The sequence below is a fragment of the Bison bison genome, unplaced genomic scaffold, assembly GCF_000754665.1.
Source record: "Bison bison bison isolate TAMUID 2011002044 unplaced genomic scaffold, Bison_UMD1.0 scf7180017864032, whole genome shotgun sequence".
In the NCBI taxonomy this organism is placed as follows: domain Eukaryota; kingdom Metazoa; phylum Chordata; class Mammalia; order Artiodactyla; family Bovidae; genus Bison; species Bison bison.
In genome coordinates, this window is record NW_011494604.1 from 3,437,038 (window position 1) to 3,447,896 (window position 10,859).

Sequence of the window (10,859 nt, forward strand, 5' to 3'; positions counted from 1 at the left end):
AAACACACATTACTTACGAAGAGAAAAAATACTGTACAAATACAACATGGACAAACTCACATGCATAATGAAGTGATCACTCTTTGTAAATAGTAAACTATGTCTGAATAAACAGTGCAATAACTTGTCTTTAAATCTGAAACTGGGAAAATATAACAGTGATGAGGAGTAACTGCAATAATCCTGGCCTTGTACAGAATAATTTGCCTAGATCTGGGATGAACAACTTCAGAGACATGGGATATTGAAGAAAATTCAGAAAGTTACAGACCTAAACATTTACAAGAGAGAAAATAAATGATTTAAAAAATCACTTCATAACACTGTATCTGCTTTGTAAAGGCTATGAAGTAAAGAGAGAAGCAAACACAATCTTAGGCCTTACAAACAACAAATAGAACTAGTCCTACACAGAGTGCCCATGTATTTACAATAGAAAAAAATTAAGAGTTGTAAAATCATGAAATAGCTACAGAAATACAATCAGCAAGGTCATCTGAGAAGAAAAGCTGACAGAAGATGAGAATAATCATAGGAAGACTGCATACCACACCCCTCAAAAATAGAAATAAAGATCATAAGCTATACACAAGAAGAAAATTTCGTATCAGCGAATATTTCTCAGCATAGACTAAATACACTAAAGAGTTTATGGAGCTTCCTACCATAGAGGTCTTTAAAAACATTACCTATCTATAAAGAATAGTTTGTATTTACTCCTCCACAGGAAGCTCTGAGACCAGACGGTGTATGATACATCCTATGATTTTAGATTTGTTTTTACAGTGGTGCAAAGGCAAGAAGAACAGTCTTTTTTTTCTCCTATTTTTTTAAATTTTATTTTATTTTTAAACTTTACAATATTGTATTAGTTTTGCCAAACATCAAAATGAATCCGCCACAGGTATACCCCTGCTCCCCATCCTGAACCCTCCTCCCTCCTCATAGATGGAGAAATATACCATGTTCATGGATTGGAAGAATCAATATAGTGAAAAGGAGTATACTACCCAAAGCACTTTATAGATTCAATGCAATCCCCATCAAGCTACCAACGGTATTCTTCACAGAGCTAGAACAAATAATTTCACAATTTGTATGGAAATACAAAAAACCTCGAATAGCCAAAGCGATCTTGAGAAAGAAGAATGGAACTGGAGGAATCAACCTACCTGACTTCAGGCTCTATTACAAAGCCACAGTTATCAAGACAGTATGGTACTGGCACAAAGACAGAAATATTGATCAATGGAACAAAATAGAAAGCCCAGAGAAATCCACGCACATATGGACACCTTATCTTTGACAAAGAAGAACAGTCTTTCTCACCTAAAACATACCAGTAATAAGTCCATCTTTGTACTTCAGAAAAAGGGAAAGTGTTAACCACTCGGTTGTGTCTGACTGCGACCCCATGGACTCTAGCCCACCGGGCTCCTCTGTCCATGGGATTCTCCAGGCAAGAATACTGGAGTGGGTTGCCATTTCCTCCTCCAGGGATCTTCTCAACCCAACGATCAAACCCAGGTCTCCTGAATTGTAGACAGATTCTTTACCGTCTGAGCCATCAGGGAAGCATACTTTAGAAAGTAAAACACTAATTCACTTTTTAAAACATTTCAACACTGTATCCATATTTTTTTTAAGTTTAAATTCTGACAGAGCTATTTACCTCTCAGTACCCTTTCATTTCAGAATTTTCTTGGATATTCACTCAAGCATGTCTATTTTAGCGGATAAACTTTTATTCAAAATAAAACTAATACAATATTGTAAAGTTTAAAAATAAAATAAAATTTTAAAAAAAATTTCAGTAGGATTGTATTAAATATAAATAATACCAAAATGACAACAGTAACAATAACCTAAGCACACAGGGATGGGGGAGTCACAATCTGAAATTATTCCAATATGTTATCTAAAATGCCCAGTTTTCAACAATAAATTATAAGATGAGGAAGGAAGAAAGGAAAGGAAAGGAGAGGAGAGGAGGGAGGAAGAAAGGAAGGAAAGGAGGGAGGGAGAAAGGAAGGACAGGAGGGAAGAAAAATGTGACCCACATTAATAAAAAATAGCAACTGCTACAAATGGTTTCTGAGTATCCCCAGATGCTGGTTTAAGCAAAGATTTCAAAATATCCATCATAAACATGTTAAAAATTTTAACTGACCCCATCTTTAATGTTTAATTATGAAAACAATCAACAAATAAAAAAATTTTCAGTAAGGGTACAGCATTTATGTAAAAGAACCACATGGAAACTCTGAAGCCGAAAAGTAAAATAACTAAAACAAAAACTTCACTACACGATTCAAGACGGCAGAAGAAAATCTATGACCTTGAAGATATATCAGTAGAAAATATCCAATCTGAAGGACAGTGAAGAAAAAAAAGTTGTAGAAAATTGAACAGAGCCTCAGCAACCAACTTACCAACATTTCTGAAGTTCCAAAGGAGAGGAGAGTAAGGGCAGGAAATAAGGTTTTTTTTTAATAAAACATCAACCAAAAACTTCCCAAATTAGATTTTTCAGTAGAAATCACATCTATAGGTCTTAGAAGTTCAATGAATCTCACGGAGAATAATTACAAAGATACACACCTAGACACATCATAGTCAAAATTGTTAAGAACAAACACAAGGAGAAAAATTACTCAGTATAGCAGAGAACCATCAACATGATTAACAGCTTTCTTATTTTTTTTTCCTTTAACAATAATACTGTATTATAAAAGCACTTTACAACTCCATCCCGTGAACTCCGGGAGTTGGTGATGGACAGGGAGGCCTGGCGTGCTGCGATTCATGGGGTTGCAAAGAGTCGGACACGACTGAGCGACTGATCTGATCTGATCTGATCCACTGGAGATGTGGGCTAATGATTATCTGAAAGCATTTCTCTAGTCAGACCCATAATCCAAGTGCTCTCTGAATATTATAAGGTGATGGTAAGTGGGAAGTGGAGGAGGAAGAGTAAAGAGAGGGGAATAAGGTTCTCCCAGTTAAGGGCTTTGTTACAAAGAGGGGATGAGAAAGTAAGAAGATATTTTTGCTGTCTTTTCATCCTTATACTGTGTTAAGTAATGCTTGCAACATAAATTCAGCAGGCTTTTCCTGAGCTCTAACTCAGAAATTTACTAACAGCTGACTTTCAATCAACAACAACAGAGGCCAGAAGACAGAGGAATCACATTCTGAAAGTGCTAAAAGAAAAAAACCTGTCAACCAAGAAGGCAACAAAACTACCCTTCAAAATAAAAGCATAATAAACACTGTCTCAGATGAACAAAGCAGATCAAACATGCCATACAAGAAACACTAAAAGAAGTCCATCAGGTTGAAAGGAAATGACACCATACTTAAAATACACAGGAAGAAAAGAACACCAGAAATGGTAAATATGTGGGTTAAGCTAGAAGACTATAAACACGTTTTTCTCATTTCTTCTCTTAACATCTTTAAAAGACATAAGTATATATAAAGCAATATTTTTAACACTGTATTGCCAGGTTTATGGCATATATGGATGTTATATATATATAGCAATAGTGGCAAAACATAATTGACTTCTTTGGTGGCTCAGATGGTAAAACGTCTGCCTGCAATGCGGGAGACCCAGGTTCAATCCCTGGGTTGGGAAGATACCCTGGAGAAGGAAATGGCAACCCACTCTAGTACTCTTGACTGGAAAATTCCATGGACGGAGGAGGCTGGTAGCCGACAGTCCATGGGGTTGCAAAGAGTCGGACACGACTGAGCAACTTCACTTCACTTCATTTCACTTCAGTGGCAAAATAGAGGAAGCAGAAAATGGAGCTATACTGAGCGAAGTTTCTATATTTTACTGATACTGACTCAGTGTTACTATTAACTAAGTTTATTTAATGTTAAATTTAACATTAAATAAATCTATTTAATGTTAAAATGTATAATGTAAATATCATAGCAACCACAAAGAAAGTATCTTAAATTATATTTAGAAAAAACACCAACAGAGTAACTAATATGGCATACTAAAAGACATTTAATTCAAAAGGCAGTAAGGAAGCACTGAGAAACAAAACCCATGAGATATACATAAAGCAAATGGCAAATGTAAATCCAACGAAGTCCATAATTAAATATGAATGTCTGAAGAGCACAATGGAAAGGTAGAGACTCAGACTGGACAAAAAAACACAAGATTCAACCATGTACTGCCAGCAAGAGACATACTTTAAATTCAAGACTGAAGGAAAAAAGATGGGGAACAAGGACAGACACACCCCCACACAAACACCCCACTCCCACCCCCATGGAAAGAGTAACCATAAGATAGGTGGAGTGGTTACATTAGAATTAGACAAAATAGACTTTAAGACAAATACTAAAGATGAAGAAAGATATCTCTTTCTAATGATAGTCAATAAAGTATTGTAATAATTATAAACCCTAAAATAATGAAACAATAACATTATTAAAAAGAAAACAGAAAATTCAACAAATTATCACTGGAGATTTCAATACTACACTCTAAATAATTGATAGAATAAAAACAGCAAATTAACAAAGATACAGAAAACCTGAAAACAGAAGAACACACTCAATCGATCAGACCTAGCTGGCATATATACAAAACTCCAACAAACAACATAAAAATAGTTTCCAAGCACACACTCTTCAGGACAGATCAAATGCTAGACCATTAAACAAGCCTTAAAAATGTAAAAGGACTTAAGTCATACAAAGTATGTTTTCCAACCATAACAAAATTTAAGTAGATATCAACTAAATTAGAATTAAGTAGCTATCAACTGGAAAATTATCAAGTATTTGAAAATTAAACTTCACAATTCTGAATAGTACATACCTCAAAGAAGAAATTAAAAGAGATGTTAGAGAATACTTTTAATGTAATAAATAAAACAAACATACCAAAATTGATGGGATGCAGCTAAAGCAATACTGAGAAGAAATGATATACTTTTATATATTTGAAAGAAAGTGGAATCTCAAATCAATGACATGATTCCATTTCAATAAACCAGAAAAAGAGCAAACTAAACCATAAAGCAAGCTGAAAAAAATATTCAAAATTTAGAGCAGAAATACATGAAATACAAAACAGAAAAATAGAGAAAAACTTGGTTCTTTTAAAAAGACTCAAAAAATTTACAAACTTTTACGAAAACTGACCTACAGAAAAGAGAAAAAAAAAAACAGGACACACACACACACACTTACGGCTGATTCATGCTGTCATATGGCAGAAATCAACACAACACTGTAAAGCAATTATCCTCCAATTAAAAATACATAAAAAAAAAAAGAAAAAATACAAGCTACCAAAATTAGAAATGAAAGAAGGGATATTAACACTGACCTCGCAAAAATTTAAAGCTTATAAGGGAAGGAATACTATAAACAAATAAATGCCAAGAAATTAAACAACTTTTATAAAACTTCTTAAAAGACACATATTACTGACACATTAACTAAAGAGGAAACAGAAAAATCTGAACAAACAGACTTAGTATTTAAAAAGCCCCCCCAAAAGAAATGGCTTCGCTGATGAATTCTATCAAATATTTACAGAGGAAACACCAATCCTTCATAAACTCCTTCATGAAACAAAGGGAGAGGGTACATCTTCCAACTCAATCAGTAAGGCTAGAGTTGATATAAAGACATCAGATGAAAACTACACTCCAGTGTCTCTCATCAACAGGTACAATATGCTTACAAGGTATTAGCAGACTGAATCTAGCAACAGATTTTTTTAAAAGGCCTATACACCAAGACCAAGTAACATTTATCCCATGAAAGCAAAGCTAGTTTAACATCTGAAGATCAATTAATATAATACACCATATTAAAAGAATAAAGGACAAAAGCCACATGGCTATCTCAATAAACATAAAAGAAAGCTCTTGACAAAATTCAACATTTACTCATGACCAAAATAATCTAAAAAAACTAAGACCAGAAGAGAACCTCCTCAAACTGATAAAAGGTATCTACAAAAAACCTAGTATCATGTTTAATGGTTAAACACTGAACACTATCCTCCTAAAAACCAGAATGTACATTTTCACCGCTTCTATTCAACACTGTACTACAGGTTCTAACTAGTAAAACCAAGTAGGCAAAATCAACCAACCAATTAAGCAAAGACATCTAAATTAGAAAACAAGAAATAAACCTCTAGTGATGTGATTTCATATGTAGAAATTTCCTAATAAATCCACAAAAAAAATTACAAGGACTAATAAGCAATTCAGCAAGGCCACAAGAGATTAGATCAATAAAGAAAAATCAATTATATTTCTATAGTGAAATGACAACTTTCTATCATATCTATCAAAAATTTGAATTAATCATATTTTCTTTCCTATCCCTCAGTAGTTTAAACTTTTTTTTTCAAGTTAGATTTATCACAGGCGTTTTATCTTTTTAGTTGTTATAGTGAACATACACCTCTTCTTCAATAGCCCTAATCCTATTATTTCTAATAAAAAATCATTTGTGTAAAATTGAGTTTCTAAGCAGTTCCTTTACAGAATTCTCAGAACTATCAGCACAAAAAACAAGCAGGCAGATGAATTGAACAGAAATGATTTCAGAAACAGACTCTGCCTTCCCCCAAAACATGGAAATTCAGTATATGATAAATGTGGCATTTCAAATATGTAGAAAAGAAACGTATCATTCAATAACTGGAATGAGGACAAATGGTTAGCCATCTGGAAAACAGTAAAGCTGATCTCTCCATTTACTGCTTATACCAAAAATATTCAATATAAATCAAAAAGATTTTAAACAATTTAAACCATAAAAATAGAAAACCCATACGATTTTTCAACTTCATGAATCTAAAACTACCAATCCTAAGAAACACAACTATTTTATGTTATTAAGAAAAAAACGCCAAACTATGACAAGACAGAAATTCATGTCTTTCAGAGATGTTACAATATGGAAGGAAAAATGAGTCCTACAATCAGTGGTAAAGACCTTTTAAACCTTACACAGGAAACCGCCTCCCCTACCCTTGACCATGAATAAAAAGATAACCAAATTCAATCACACAAAATTAAAATGTCTACAAGGCAAAAGCAAAATCAAAAGATAACCAAAAACTGAGTAACACATGACCAAACACATGACCAAAAAGATCACTGAAAATATACATATGGCCAATAACAATGGGGAAAAAATGCTGAAACTCATAATAAAATTTTGAAAATCAATACTAACAAAAACCTGACAAATACTAAAAAGTTTGCCACTAGCTAGTATCATCAAAGAGATAAAGAGCTTCCCATTTTCCCACACTACTGATGTAGGGACAACAGTTAGGCAATTCAACCACAAATTATTAAATGTACACACTTATTGACCCAACAATTTTTTCCTTAGGAATTTATACTGCAAAAGTATTTTTAAACATGTGCAAAAATGTATCCAAGAATATTCACTATATTCCCATTTAATACTACAAAAAAAACCCCTAAATATTCATAAATAGGAGGCTAGTTAAAATAATTATGGTACATCAACATATTGGAATATTACATAGAATGAAATGAGAAGGAATTATATGCAAAGGTACAGAAATTAACAAAAACGGTATTTTGCTAAACAATATGTATGCTGTGATTTCATTTTTATAATCATTATGTAAATATATGTATACATATATACACTTATGGAAGATATATGGAATGATACATACACACACAAATGTTAACAGTGAATGGGAATGAAGAGAGCCTTTTTAAATTTTTTTATAACATTCTCTACAGCTTAAGTGTCTATTCCTCTTATAATAAACCTAAGAAGTAAAAAATGTTAAATGAAATCTTAAAATATGACCATTAAAACTGCTAATATTTTCACATCTTCATTTTAAAAGATCCTCAAAACAAAATTTATGACAATCATAGAATTTTTTTTATGACATATGCATTCATTCAAACTCAAATGCATAATTATAAAGGTTCCAATTTATTAAGTCACCATCAAGTCATTCACCTCATTCTACATATTAATCAGGACTCTTGGTTGCAAGTAACAGAACAGAAAGTAGTTTGTTTAACTTAAAAGTGGGATTTACTGGTTGACACAACTGAAAAGGCTCTAAGCACAGCTGGATCTAAGGACTTATATCAGCACCTGGTTTTGCTATGTCTTGATGCTGTTCTTCTCTATATTGGTCCATTCTTGGGCAAATCTTCACTGTAGTGGCAAGAGAAGTTTGTATCTTCACAGCTCCAAACTCAGGGGAAAAAAAGAGTTATGTTTCTCATTCAACAGAATTGCCTCTGGTTCAATCAATGAAAGGGCCTTAGGTTCATCCTTAAGGCCAGAGGGAACATTTCATGCAAAGATGGGCTCAATAAAGGACAGAAATGGTATGGACCTAACAGAAGCAGAAGATATTAAGAAGAGACGGCAAGAATACACAGAACTGTACAAAAAAGAGCTTCACGACCCAGATAATCATGATGGTGTGCTCACTCACCTAGAGCCAGACATCCTGGAATGTGAAATCAAGTGGGCCTTACTACGAACAAAGCTAATGGAGGTGATGGAATTCCAGTTGAGCTCTTTCAAATCTTCAAAGATGATGCTGTGAAAGTGCTGCACTCAATATGCCAGCAAATTTGGAAAACTCAGCAGTGGCCACAGGACTGGAAAAGGTCAGTTCTCACTCTAATCTCAAAGACAGGCAATGCCAAAGAATGCTCAAACTACCGCACAATTGCACTCATCTCACGCGCTACTAAAGTAATGCTCAAAATTCTCCAAGCAAGGCTTCAGCAGAAAGTGAACCGTAAACTTCCAGATGTTCAAGCTGGTTTTAGAAAAGGCAGAGGAACCAGAGATCAAATTGTCAACATCCGCTGGATCACTGAAAAAGCAAAAGAGTTCCAGAAAAACATCTGCTGCTGCTAAGTCGCTTCAGTCGTGTCCAACTCTCTGCGACCCCATAGACGGCAGCCCAACAGGCTCCTCTGTCCCTGGGATTCTCCAGGCAACAACACTGGAGTGGGTTGCCATTTCCTTCTCCAATCATGAAAGTGAAAAGTGAAAGTGAAGTCGCTCAGTCGTGTCGGACTCTTAGCGATCCCATGGACTACAGCCTACCAGGCTCCTCCCTCCATGGGATTTTCCAGGCAAGAGTACCGGAGTGGGGTGCCATTGCCTGCGTTATTGACTATGCCAAACCCTTTGACTGTGTGGATCACAATAAACTGTGGAAAATTCTAAGAGAGATGGGAATACCAGACCACCTAACCTGCCTCTTGAGAAACCTATATGCAGGTCAGGAAGCAGGACATGGGACAACAGACTGGTTCCAAATAGGAAAAGGAATATGTCAAGGCTGTATATTGTGACCCTGCTTATTTAACTTCTATGCAGAGTACATTATGAGAAACGCTGGACTGGAGGAGGCACAAGCTGGAATCAAGATTGCCGGGAGAAATATCAATAACCTCAGATATGCAGATGACACCACCCTTATGGCAGAAAGTGAAGAGGAACTCAAAAGCCTCTTGATGAAAGTGAAAAAGGAGAGTGAAACAATTGGCTTAAACTCAATATTCAGAAAACGAACATCATGGCATCTGGTCGCATCACTTCATGGGAAATAGATAGGGAAACAGTGGAAAGAGTGTCAGACTTTTTCTGGGCTCCAAAATCACTGCAGTTGGTGACTGCAGCCATGAAATTAAAAGACGCTTACTCCTTGGAAGGAAAGTTATGACCAACCTAGACAGCATACAAAAGCAGAGACATTACTTTGCCAACAAAGATCAGTCTAGTTAAGGCTATGGTTTTTCCAGTAGTCATGTATGGATGTGAGAGTTGGACTGTGAAGAAAGGTGAGCGCCGAAGAATTGATGCTTTTGAACTGTGGTGTTGGAGAAGACTCTTGAGAATCCCTTGGATTGCAAGGAGATCCGACCAGTCCATCCTAAAGGAGATCATCCCTGGGTGTTCATTGGAGGGACTGATGCTAAGGCTGAAACTCCAATACTTTGGCAACCTCATGCGAAGAGTTGACTCATTGGAAAAGACTCTGACGCTGGGAGGGATTGGGGACAGGAGGAGAAGGGGACAACAGAGGATGAGATGGCTGGATGGCATCACCACTAGATGGACGTGAGTTTGAGTGAAGTCCAGGAGTTGGTGATGGACAGGGAGGCCTTGTGTGCTGCGATTCATGGGGTCGGAAAGAGTCGGACATGACTGAGCGAATGAACTAAACTGAACTGAACTGAAGGCCAGAGGAATGTTCACTGTGATCATCCAGGCATATAGCATGGATCAGATCAGTCACTCAGTCATGTCCGACTCTTTGCGACCCCGTGAATCGCAGCACGCCAGGCCTCCCTGTCCATCACCAACTCCCGGAGTTCACTCAGACTCACGTCCATCGAGTCAGTGATGCCATCCAGCCATCTCATCCTCTGGCGTCCCCTTCTCCTCTTGCCCCCAATCCCTCCCAGCATCAGAGTCTTTTCCAACGAGTCAACTCTTGGCATGAGGTGGCCAAAGTATTGGAGTTTCAGCTTTAGCATCATTCCTTGCAAAGAAATCCCAGGGCTGATCTCCTTTAGGATGGACTGCTTGGATCTCCTTGCAGTCCAAGGGACTCTCAAGAGTCTTCTCCAACACCACAGTTCAAAAGCATCAATTCTTCGGCGCTCAGCCTTCTTCACAGTCCAACTCTCACATCCATACATGACCACAGGAAAAACCATAGCCTTGACTAGACAAACCTTTGTTGGCAAAGTAATGTCTCTGCTTTTGAATATGCTATCTAGGTTGGTCATAACTTTCCTTCCAAGGAGTAAGCGTCTTTTAATTTC

The 10,859-nt window shown here is 36.2% G+C and overlaps 1 protein-coding gene across 6 annotated transcripts in view; it reads right to left on the bottom strand.

The window, feature by feature from the left end:
* Nucleotides 1–10,859, bottom strand: part of ZNF148 (zinc finger protein 148) — a 131,826-nt gene that overhangs the window by 95,564 nt on the left and 25,403 nt on the right. The window lies entirely within an intron of this gene.